General features: G+C 39.6%; 1 pseudogene; it reads left to right on the top strand.

Moving 5' to 3' along the window:
* The first annotated feature begins 6,880 nt into the window (after positions 1-6,880).
* On the top strand, positions 6,881-7,809 carry LOC104999926 (annotated as a pseudogene).
* Positions 7,810-12,733: the final 4,924 nt, after the last annotated feature.

Here is a 12,733-nt window from a genome sequence, read left to right as displayed (position 1 = left end):
AGAGTCCATAAGACTGTTCAATACATCAGTGTCTCTTTTGCTGTCTCGTACACCGGGTTATTGTTACCATCTTTCTAAATTCCATATATATGCGTTAGTATACTGTATTTATGTTTTTCCTTCTGGCTTACTTCACTCTGTATAATAGGCTCCAGTTTTATCCACCTCATCAGAACTGATTCAAATGTATTCTTTTTTGTTTTTTGTTTTTTAGCTTAGTTTTTAAGTAGCTTGTTTCTTTCCTTTTGTATGCATTCAGTTCAGTTCAGTTCAGTTCAGTTTGTCAGTCGTGTCCGACTCTTTGCAACCCCATGAATCACAGCACGCCAAGCCTCCTGTCCATCACCAACTCCCGGAGTTCACTCAAACTCACGTCCACCGAGTCAGTGATGCCATCCAACCATCTCATCTTCTGTCGCATTACCAGCCTCAAAAGACAGCAGTGTGCATTATCATTATTTTACAACTGAGGATAAGATCACAGTATTTTACTGCAATTTTTATCAAGCCCTGGGATAAAAAGGGAGTATAGTCAGATTTTAATGTAAACATTGAATCTCCTTTCATAGGGCACCTAGACCATATTCTCTCCTGCCAATCCAAACTTCATGCAAGGGTGAATTTGGGGAAAATGTAACACCTACATAAGAGTTTATTGAAAAGTTCATAGTAATTTCTAGTTCCATCGATGTGACTGCAAATGACATTATATCATTCTTTTCTAAAATTGCTGAGTAATATTTCATTGTATATATCTACCAAACCTTCTTTATCCACTTGTGTGTCGATGGATATTTAGATTGCTAGAGCTGGAGACTGTCGTACTGAGTGAAGTAAGTCAGACAGAGAAAGACAAATATATGATATCACTTATATGTGGACTTTTTAAAAAACAGTACACACGCATTTATTTACAAAACAGAAATAGAGTCACAGATGTAGAAAAGAGACTTGTGGTTACCAGGGGGTAAGGGTGGGAGGGATAAATCTGGAGATTGAGATTGACATATACACACTGTTATATAAAATAGATGACTAGTAAGGACCTACTGTATAGCACATCTTCTCAATATACTATCATTACAGGGAAAAGAATCTAAAAAAGAGCAGATGTATGTATGTGAATAACTGGTTCACTTGATTGTACACCTGAAACTAACACAACATTGTAAATCAACTATATTCCAATTAAAAAATTTTAAATAAGAATTCAAAATTAAAAAAAATAAATAAAGCTCTTTAGTTGGCATACAAAGGCCAACTTAGCATTTGAGAACTGCTTTGGTCCTAAATTGTTCAACTGTACATAAGAGGGTTGGATTTGATGATAAATCAACCCTTCACAAATGTTTAGGATTTGCGACATATCGAAGAAGTTTTATTAAGCTATAAAAAAGGAAAACACCAAAAAGCAAACACTCTTCCTTTTCTTCCCAGGCAGAGACCCCCTGGGCTCCCCTGGTGGCTCAATTGATAAAGAATCTGCCTGCAATGCAGGAGACCTGGGTTCAATCCCTGGGTTGGGAAGAAACCCTGGAGGAGGGCATGGCAACCCACTCTAGTATTCTTGCCTGGAGAATCCCTGCGGACAGAGGAGCCTGGTGGGCTGCAGTCCATAGGGTCACATAGAGCTGGACATGACTGAGCAACTAAGCACAGCACAGCACACAGAGACCCCCTGATCACTGTACTCTTCCTTTTGGGTGTTCACAGTAGACACAATGGACAGTATGAGTGGCACCTGCTACATCAGTGATAGGAAAGAAGACTGAGTTGAAAGTGAAAGTGAAAAAGTAAAAGTGTTAGTCACTCAGTCGCGTCTGACTCTGCAACCCCATGGACGGTAGCCTGCTAGGTTTCTCGGTCCATGGATCTCTCCACGCAAGAATACTTGAGCGGGTAGCCATTCCCTTCTCCAAGGGATCTTCCCAACCCAGGGATCAAACCCATATCTCCTACATTGCAGGCTGATTCTTAACTGTCTGGGGATCCCAGAAAGTATCAGTTTTGACAATTCAAGGCACTTCTCTCTCTTGTCTTTGATCTCAAATTTTGCTTCACTGTCAACCTGCTCCTTCATTCTTATAATTTATAACCTCTGGATCTCTAAGAGAGTATAGTGTTAGGGTGCTGATTAGAAAACAAGAAACAGTATAAAGGTATATGTTAGGAAGTTTGGAAGAGACTTCTCAATCTCTGCTTCAACTCTCTGAAGTGTACGTAAACGGAGTGCCTAAGTTCAGTGCATGGGCTTCAGAAACCCACAATTTAACTTTGAATCTTATGCTCTATTTATTATCTGAACCACACTGGACAAGCTCTTAGTATCTTTGAGCCTGAAACTGGTCATCAAAATTGATATCCAATTGATACAACTGCCTAAGTAAGAATGAAACAAAAGAAGTAAAAAGCATGTGATTAAATGTTCCCTGGATGCATTTGCATTACAATAATGACAGAGTAAATTTTAGGTATTGCTTTATTATTATTACCCTTGAGTTTAAGTACCAATTACTCAATCAAAATATTCTGTGATCTGAGGTTTGATTTTTCCCAGATCCTGAAAGAACATTTTATACGATAGTTCTTGTCCTTATGCAAATAGATTCTGAATGCCTCCAGGGAAAACTGAGTCGTATTCATCTCTGATTTCTCAGCGCCTCTCTTTGCTTGGCACAGAATAGGCTACAAGAACAAAAATCTCTGTTAAAAAGTTCTCAGAAACACAACGTAGGCAATAAGGCTAAGGCTTCCATATGCTGGGTCATTTCTGTCTGTCCCTTCATTCCTTCCTACAGCTTCCTGTTGTTGTTGTACAGTTGCTAAGTTGTGTCCAACTCTTTGTGACCCCATGGACAGCAGCACAATGTCTTACAGGACTAGACAAAACATAAACCAGTACTTGTATGCTTCTGTGTCACTTTCTAAGGGATCTATCATTTTCCATTTAATAAAATCTACAACACTCAATTATTCTTTAAAAAATCATTTATTTTAAATGAAACAAAGATGAATTAAAATTTTTTTAATTTATTTATTTTTTAATTGAAGGATAATTGCTTTACAGAATTTTGTTGTTTTTCTGTCAAACATCAACATGAATCAGCCATAGGTATACATATGTCCCCTCCTGTTTGAGCATCTCTCTCATCTCCCTCCCCATCTCACCCCTCTAGGTTGATACAGAGCCCCTGTTTGAGTTCCCTGAGACAAAACACAAATTCCCATTAGCTGTCTATTTTACATATGGTAATGAAGTTTCCATGTTACTCTCCATACATCTCACCCACTCCACCCCTCTCCCCATGACCATAAGTCTGTCCTCTATGTCTGAAACAAAGATGAATATTTTTAATGGTTAAAGGTACAATTCACAAAGATAGACATCATATACCATTAGATACCTTAACAATAAAGAAACATAAAGCAAAAATCAGAAGAAATATAAGGGAAAGAAAAAATACATAATCATAGTATGACATATTAACATTTCTCTGACAATATTTTATCAAATGCAGAAAAAGTAAGAATAGGGGCATCTTGAGTTATGTCATTAATAATTAAAATATAATAAATTTATATTTAATTAATTTATATTAATCATATCCTACACAAATATATTTAAATTTTGTATCTCATACATTGTTATTAGATGTCCATAGAACATTTAGAAAGCTGGCAAAAAGAAAAACATTCAAAAAGTAGAATTCTTTTTTGTGTACAACACCATTATTTAAACAAGTAGTGAATCATAAAAATTTTTTAACTTTATTATTATTTTTAATTGGAGGGTAATTACTTTTCAATGTTGTGATGGTTTCTGCCATATATCAACATGAGTTGGCCATAGGTATACATGTATCCGCTCCCTTTGGAACCCCCTCCCTCTTCCCTCCCTATCACATCCCTATAGGTTATCACAGAGCACTGGCTGTGACAACATAAAAGTTTTTTTTTTAAAGCAGAATCAGTTAAAGAACAAGGAAAGCTAATTTTATTGGGTGGACTGAGACACATATTAGGATTCCATTCATTCTGTAGATGAATTCCCTGGGACATGACAGGCTTCTCTCTCTCTCTCTCATATAATAGAATGTAAGATCATTAAAACTTTATTAGGATTTCATTTCATCAATAAGATAAATAGCCCAATAATGATTCAACTTCTGATGTAAAAGCCATGACTGGGGACTTCCTTGGTGGCCCAGTGCTTAAGACTTTACCTTTCAATGCACGAGGTTTGGGTTCAATCCCTGGTTGGGGAGCTAAGATTCCACATGTTTCATGGCCAAAAAACTAGAGCAGAAACAATACTGTAACAACAACAAAAAAAAAACCTTAAAAATGGCCCACATAAAAAAACTTTTAAAAAAATTAAATAACTGTAACTGAATATTTCTTAAGTACTGACCACTCTTATGTGCCACTACTGAGGATTAAGGAGATTGGTCCCAAAATGTGCTGCAATGGTTTATTGATTAGTTTCTACAGAAGTTACTTGAGAATCAGCCAGTGCAAGAGGAAATTCCTTTGTCTCCTGGAAAAGCAGGGAATAAATCTCTGACAAGAAAGGGGCACTCCTGCATCAGAAGTGGGAAGGACCTCCTTATGATCAAAGATAGGGAATTCAGAGCCTAGAAGCGTGCATTTGTTGTTGTTTGATCGCTCAGTTGTATCTGACTCTTTGTAACCCCAAGGACTGCAGCACACCAGCCTTCTTTGTCCTTTACTATTTCTTGGAGTTTGCTCAAACTCATGTCTATCAAGTCACTGATGTCATCCAACCATCTCAGCCTCTGTCGTCCCCTTCTCCCGCTGCCTTCAATCTTTTCCAGAATCAGGATCTTTCCCAATGAGTCAGTTCTTCGCATCAGGTGGCCAAAGTATTGGAGCTTTGGCTTCAGCATCAGTCCTTCCAGTGAAAATTCAGGGTTAATTTCCTTTAGAACTGACTGGCTTGATCTCCTTGCTGTCCAAGGGACTCTCAAGAGTCTTCTCCAACACCACAGTTCGAATGCATCAAATCTTTGGCGCTCAGCCTTTTTTATGGTCCAACTCTCACATCTATACTTGAAATGGGCACTCCTGCATCAGGAATGGAAAGACCCCCCCTTATGATCAATTATAGGGCATTTGGAGATTAGAAGCCAGTGTTCAATTAAGTTCAGTTCAGTCACTCAGTCATGTCCAACTCTTTGCGAAGCCAATGTAAACAAATCTTATTTTTCCTTTTATTTACCACCCTAAGCCTAAATCTGTTGATATTCTTCATTCATGAAATACCAAAAGCCTACGTGTCTTTCTCCTGTCAATTCCTCATCAACTTACTGTTTCTTTGCCTAAAAGAGATAATAGCTGCCTGCTTTGGCCACTTCTTAGGTCTTATTTTAATAAGACCTCTGTGTGTAAGAATTCAAATTTGTTTCTTTTTCTCCTGTTGTCTTGCATCAATTTTGTTATTATTCCAGCCACAAGAACTCTAGAGGGGTAGAAGAGGAAATTTCCCCTTCCTCCACACCACACACATCCTACAAATGGGTGTTATTGGCCCTGCTTCAGTGTGAGGGATACAAGTGCAGAGAAGTGGGGAGATTTACACACACTGCACATTAAGTGGGTGAAACATGTGGAACTCAGACAAAGGCCTCCTAATTCCCACCCCAAGGCTCTGTCTCACCAGATTATTTCCTTTTAAAACCTATGTTAGTCCCAGATGATCAAATAGAAGTAAAACCATGAATTCCTTCTTTTGAGATGTGGTGAGTTTATAGGTAAATAGGCAGAATGGACCAAACTGCTTGCAAGGGATCTTTACTGTATGAATATTATGGATGATGGGCTTGTCTATGGATAGTAATGAATTTTCCAGCCCATTTTGTAAATCTGAGTGATAATAGTTATAATAATATCATTCTTTGTGCTCAGTTGCTCAGTCATGTCGGACTCTTAACGACCCCATGGACCATAGCCCACAAGGCTCCTCTGTCCATGGAATTTTTCAGGCAAGAATACTAGAGTGGGTTGCCATTTCCTCCTCCAGAGGATCTTCCTGACCCAGTAATCAAATCCCAGTCTCCTGCATCTCCTGCATTGGCAGGCAGATTCTTTACCACCTGAGCCACCAAGGAAGCCCCATCATTCCCTATGCTGCTGCTGCTAAGTCACTTTGGTCGGGTCCTACTCTGTGTGACCCCATGGACGCAGCCCACCAGGCTTCTCCGTCCATGGGATTCTCTAGGCAAGAACACTGGAGTGGGTTGCCATTTCCTTCTCCAATGCATGAAAGTGGAAAGTGAAAGTGAAGTTGCTCAGTTGTGTCCAACTCTTAGCGACCCCATGGACTGCAGCCTACCAGGCTCCTCCATCCATGGGATTTTCCAGGCAACAGTACTGGAGTGGGGTGCCATTGCCTTCTCCATCATTCCCTATATAAGGTGCTAAATTTCATGTGACTCTATCATGAAAAGACTATTCCTAGTCAGCCTTCAAGGATCTTTCGTTTTACACCTTGAAAATCAGACCATGTGGTTGATTTTGTCTGATTTTTCCATTAGCATAACTTGTAGAGATAGTTATAGAAAAATTTAATGTTTCAATTTTTTTAAATTTAATTTTATTTTTAAACTTTACATAATTGTATTAGTTTTACCAGATATCAATTTTTTAAATGGAAGCAATACTGTTGAATGCATATATCTTTTGGAAATTCTCACTAGTGTAATATACAGAGGATTGCAAGAATTTTCAGAACTGCATCATAATAAAAATTTTTTAAATATTTGTGAATTATTAAATCCAAAGTATGGACACTTATCTGTATGCCCCTTCAATTGTTCTGTTTATTCAATACTCTCTTATTTTTCAAAGGTGTCCCCTCTACATGGAACCACAGAATCTAACAGGTGTCTCAGAATTCCTCCTCCTGGACCTCTCAGATTATCCAGACCTGCAGCCCCTTCTCTTTGGGCTCCTCCTATCCATGTACTTGGTCACTGTGCTTGGGAAGCTACTCATCATTCTGGCTGTCACCTTTGACCCCCACCTCCACACACCCATTTACTTCTTCCTCTCCAACCTGTCCTTGGCTGACATCAGTTTCAACACCACCACTGTCCCCAAGATGCTAGTGAACCTCCAGACACACAGCAAATCCATCACCTATGCAGGCTGCCTAGCTGGGGTGACCGTCTTTTCTCTTTTTGCATGTTTGGAGAGTCTCCTCCTGACAGTGATGGCCTATGACCAGTTGGTGGCCATCTGTCACCCCCTATACTACCTGTTCATCATGAATCCCCGCCTCTGTGGCTTCTTGGTCCTGGTATCATTTTCCATCAGACTTTTGAACTCCCAGCTTCACTACTTGATGATGTCACAGCTTACCTCTTTGCAGAGGTGGAAATGCCTCATTTCTTCTGTGACCCTTCTAAACTCCTCAATCTTGCCTGTTCTGAAAACTCCATCAATATCATATTAATTTATTTCAACAGTACCATTGTCGGTGGGATTCCACTTTCAGGAATCCTTTACTCTTATTCTCAAATTGTTTCCTCCATTCTGAGAGTCTCCTCATCAGGTGGGAAGTACAAAGCCTTATCTACCTGTGGTTCTCACCTGTCAGTTGTTTGTTTGTTTTATGGAACAGGCCTTGGGGTGTAACTCAGCTCAGCCATCTCACAATCTCCCAGGAAGAGTGCAGTGGCCTCAGTGATGTACACTGTGGTCACCCCTATGCTGAACACTTTCACCTACAGTCTAAGGAACAAGGACATCAAGAGTGTCCCCTGGAGGATTATCAGCAGAATAGCCTAATCCCAACCCCTGTTTTTCGGTTCATGGGAGTACAAAATACAACAAAATCAAACAATAAGTGATTGCAATAAGTGATTCTGAATCTGAAGTCACTTACTGAAAATGTACCTATCTGGCTCTACTTTATGTTTACACAATTTTTCCTCTTTGTAGCATAGCTCTAATGGAATTGGGAGATTAGCTGGATGCCCCATGTGAATTATAACCCTTATGGGACTTTGCATATCACATCAGTATAGCCGTCTCTCTTTCCTTGTGTATTACTCAAGACATTTGGTCACAAGAAATCTTGTTTCTATCATCACAAAATAAATACACCTCTCTCTTTCTTGTTTTGCATTGTTTCTATAACTTTCCTATGAGTATTCCCTATGTGTTAGGTGGATCTAAACCCTACCTTAATGACCAAGACACCTAGTATATTTTTGCTCCTTAGTGATTTTTAAGTAAATAGAGTGGATATTTGATTTCTAAACTGGAGTATTTTGAAACTGAAATAGGACACTATGAATATTAAGTTTGAATAAACACTTATCAACTGGGTTTTTCCTGGGAAAAGTGAGGTGTATGCTTCCCAAGGAGTAGATGAGAGGGTACCTACCAAAGCAAAGTCAGTTCCCAGTCTTGCTGATAATTCTCCTTCCCATTCTATCTAACTTCTTCCCAATCATATTAAATAGCAAGACACAAAGAGACAAAAATTGAATGATTTGACACCTAAAGTAATCAAAGTCATAGAGACAATGGGTAGGATGATAGTTACCAGAGGCTTTGGAAAGAAGAATGGGGAATTAGTTTAGCGGAAATAGAGTTTCACTTGGGGAAGATAAAAAGTTCTGGAGATGGATAGTGGTGTGTGCGTGCATGCTCAGTTGTTCAGTCATGTCTGACTCTTTGCAACCCCATGGACTGTAGTCCACCTGGCACTTCTCTCCCTGGGATTTCCCGGGCAAGATTATGGGAGTGGGTTGCCTTTTCCTCCTTCAGGGGATATTCCTGATCCAGGGATCAAACCCATGTCTCCTGCATCTCCTGTCTTACAAGCAGATTCTTTACCACTGAGCCACAAATGTTCCTGAATTGGACATTTCAGATGTCTAAGAGGGTAAGAAAATAATAGCAAATACAACAACTGACAAAGGATTAATTTCCAAAATATACAAGCAGCTCATATAACTCAATACAAGGAAAACAAACAACCCAATCAAAAAGTGGGAAAAAGACCTAAACAGACATTTCTCCAAAGAAGACATACAGATGGCTAACAAATACATGAAAAGATGTTCAACATTGCTCATTAGAGAAATGCAAATTACAACCACAATGAGATATCACCTCATACCAATCAGAATGGCCATCATCATTTATTGTTTCTACAAACAATAAATTCTGGAGAGGGTGTGGAGGAAAAGGAATACTCTTGCACTGTTGGTGGGAATATTAATTGATACAGCCATTATAGAAGACAGAATGGAGAATCCTTAAAAAACTAGGGATAAAACCACCATATGACCCAGCAATCCCACTCCTAGGCATATACTCTGAGGAAACCAAAATTGAAAAAGACACATGTATCCCATTGTTCATTGCAGCACTATTTATAATAGCTATAACATAGAAGCAACCTAGATGTCCATCAGCAGATGAATGGATAAAGAAGTTGTGGTACACAATGGAATATTACTCAGCCATAAAAACAAACACATTTGAGTCAGTTCTGATGAGGTGGATGAACCTACAACCTATTATACAGAGTGTGAAGTAAGTCAGAAAGAGAAAGATACATATCATATTCTAATGCACATATACAGAATCTAGAAAAATTGTGCTGAAAAATTTATTTACAAGGAAGCAATGGAGAAACAGACATAGAGAATAGACTTATGGAGATGGGGAGAGGGGAAGAGAGGGTAAGATGTATGGAAAGAGTAACATGGAAACTTACATTACTATATGTAAAATAGACAGTCAATGGGAATTTTCTGTATGGCTCAGGAAACAAACTCTGTATCAACCTAGAGGGGTGGGTTGGGAGGCAGATGGGAGGGAGGTTCAAAAGGGAGGGGATATATGTATACCTGTGGCTGATTCATGTTGAGGTTTGACAGAAAACAACAAAATTCTGTAAAGCAATTATTCTTCAATTAAAAAAAAAAGATAAAATGGCTAAGAGGGTAAATTTTATGTTGTGTTGTTATCCTGTCAGGCATGACAGACATATTCCTCCAATGTTGGGTGTTACTCAGCTGTCAGCAATCAACTCCGAGAGGGATCAGCCTCAGCTACAGAGCATCACTAGGCAGCCCAATTCAATGACTATATGATGAGGGTGTGTAAACATTTCTCTCTTTTGCCCCAGTTCCAGCCAACTCTAAGGTTAGCTCCAGAGCTCCCTGGGGGTTTTCAAAGGCCTGTGATGAGTTTGAACTTGACTATTTTTTCCAATGTCTTTTCTGGCTACAAGTTGAGTTCAGTTCAGTCACTCACTCGTGTTCAACTCTTTATGACCCCATGAACTGCTGCATGCCAGGTCTTCTGTCCATCACCAACTTCCAGCATTTACCCAAACTCATGTCCATATGGTCAGTGATACCATCCAGGCATCTCATCCTCTGTCATCCCCTTCTCCTCCTGCCACCAATCCTTCCCAGCATCAGGGTCTTTTCCAATGAGTCAACTCTTCACATGAGGTGGCCAAAGTATTGGAGTTTCAACTTCAACATCAGTCCTTCCAATGAACGCCCAGGACTGACTTCCTTTAGGATGGACTGGTTGGATCTCCTTGCAGTCCAAGGGACTCTTGAGTCTTCTCCAACACCACAGTTCAAAAGCATCAATTCTTCAGCACTCAGCTTTTTTCACAGTCCTACTCTCACATCCATACGTGACTACTGGAAAAAACATAGCCTTGACCTGACGGGCCTTTGTTGACAAAGTATTGTCTCTGCTTTTTAATATGCTATCTAGGATGGTCAGAACTTTCCTTCCAAGGAGCAAGCGTCTTTTAATTTCATGGCTGCAGTCACCATCTGTGTGATTTTGGAGCCCCCCAAAATAAAGTCAGCCACTGTTTCCCCATCTACTTCCCATGAAGTGATGGGACTGGATGCCATAATCTTCATTTTCTGAATGTTGAGCTTTAAGCCAACTTTTTCATTTTCCTCTTTTACTTTCATCAAAAGGCTCTTTAGTTCCTCTTCACTTTCTGCCATAGGGTGGTGTCATCTGCATACCTGAGGTTATTGATATTTCCCCTGGCAATCTTGATTCCAGCTTGTGCTTCCTCCAGCCCAGCATTTCTCATGATGTACTCTGCATATAAGTTAAATAAGCAGGTTGACAATATACAGCCTTGATGTACTCCTTTTCCTATTTGGAACCAGTCTGTTGTTCCATTTCCAGTTCTAACTGTTGCTCCCTGACCCACATACAGATTTCTTAAGAGGCAGGTCAGGTGGTCTGATATTCCCATCTCTTGAAGAATTTTCCACAGTTTATTGTGATCCACACAGTCAAAGGCTTTGGCATAGTCAATAAAGCATAAATAGATGTTTTTCTGAAACTCTCTTCCTTTTTTCATGATCCAGCAGATGTTGGCAATATGATCTCTGATTCCTTTGCCTTTTCTAAAACCAGCTTGAACATCAGGAAGTTCACAGTTCACGTATTGCTGAAGCCTGGCTTGGAGAATTTTGAGCATTATTTTACTAGCATGTGAGATGAGTGCAATTGTGTGGTAGTTTGAGCATTCTTTGGCAATGCCTTTCTTTGGGATTGGGATGAAATCCATCACCTCCACTAGCTTTGTTCGTAATGATGCTTTCTAAGGCCCACTTGACTTCACATTCCAGGATGTGTGGCTCTAGGTCAGTGATCATACCATCGTGATTATCTGGGTCATGAAGATCTTTTTTGTATAGTTCTTCTGTGTATTCTTGCCACCTCTTCTTAGTATCTACTGCTTCTGTTAGGTCCATACCATTTCTGTCCTTTATCGAGCCCATCTTTGCATGAAATGTTCCCTTGGTATCTCTAATTTTCTTGAAGAGATCTCTAGTCTTTCCCATTCTATTGTTTTCCTCTATTTCTTTGCACTGATCACTGAGGAAGGCTTTCCTATCTCTCCTTACTATTCTTTGGAACTCTGCATTCAAATGGGAATATCTTTCCTTTTCTACTTTGCTTTTCACTTCTCTTATTTCCACAGCTATTTGTGAGGCCTCCTCAGACAGCCATTTTGCTTTTTTACATTTCTTTTCCATGGAGATGGTCTCGATTCCTGTCTCCTGTACAATGTCACGAACCTCCATCCATAGTCCATCAGGCACTCTATCAGATCTAGTCCCTTAAATCTATTTCTCACTTCCATTGTATAATCATAAGGGATTTGATTTAGGTCATACCTGAATGGTCTAGTGGTTTTCCTTACTTTCTTCAACTTAAGAAAGAAATTGGCTACAAACAGTTTGCTAAACTGCAATGTCTGAGAAAACAGTCCTCACAAGCCTGTCCTCATTTCAGACACCAGCACAAGTTCCCAGGGTCCCAGGGGGACCCCCACTTCAGGTCAGCCAGCTACAAATTCGAGGACTTTCTCATATTCAGTAATTTTCTAGAATGTTCAATGTAAGGAGAATCCCGCTGGTTTAATAGTACACCAGAAACTTACAGAACTCAGGAAAGTTCTTGGCTCAGATGGTATAGAATCTTTCTGCAATGTAGGAAACCTGAGATCAGTCTCTAGATAAGGAAGATCTCCTGGAGAAGGGAATGGCAACCCACTCCAGTATTTTTGCCTGGAGAAGTCCATAGACAGAGGAGGCTGGTGGGCTACAGTCCATGGGGTCACAAACAGTTGGACACGACTGAGTGACTAACACTCTATGATTATATCTTTTTAATAGTAAAGGACACAAATTAAAGC

The sequence above is a fragment of the Bison bison genome, unplaced genomic scaffold (assembly GCF_000754665.1).
Source record: "Bison bison bison isolate TAMUID 2011002044 unplaced genomic scaffold, Bison_UMD1.0 scf7180017864365, whole genome shotgun sequence".
Lineage (NCBI taxonomy): Eukaryota > Metazoa > Chordata > Mammalia > Artiodactyla > Bovidae > Bison > Bison bison.
The sequence above is the reverse complement of the archived record's forward strand: the minus strand, read 5'-3'. Positions and strand labels throughout refer to the sequence as shown.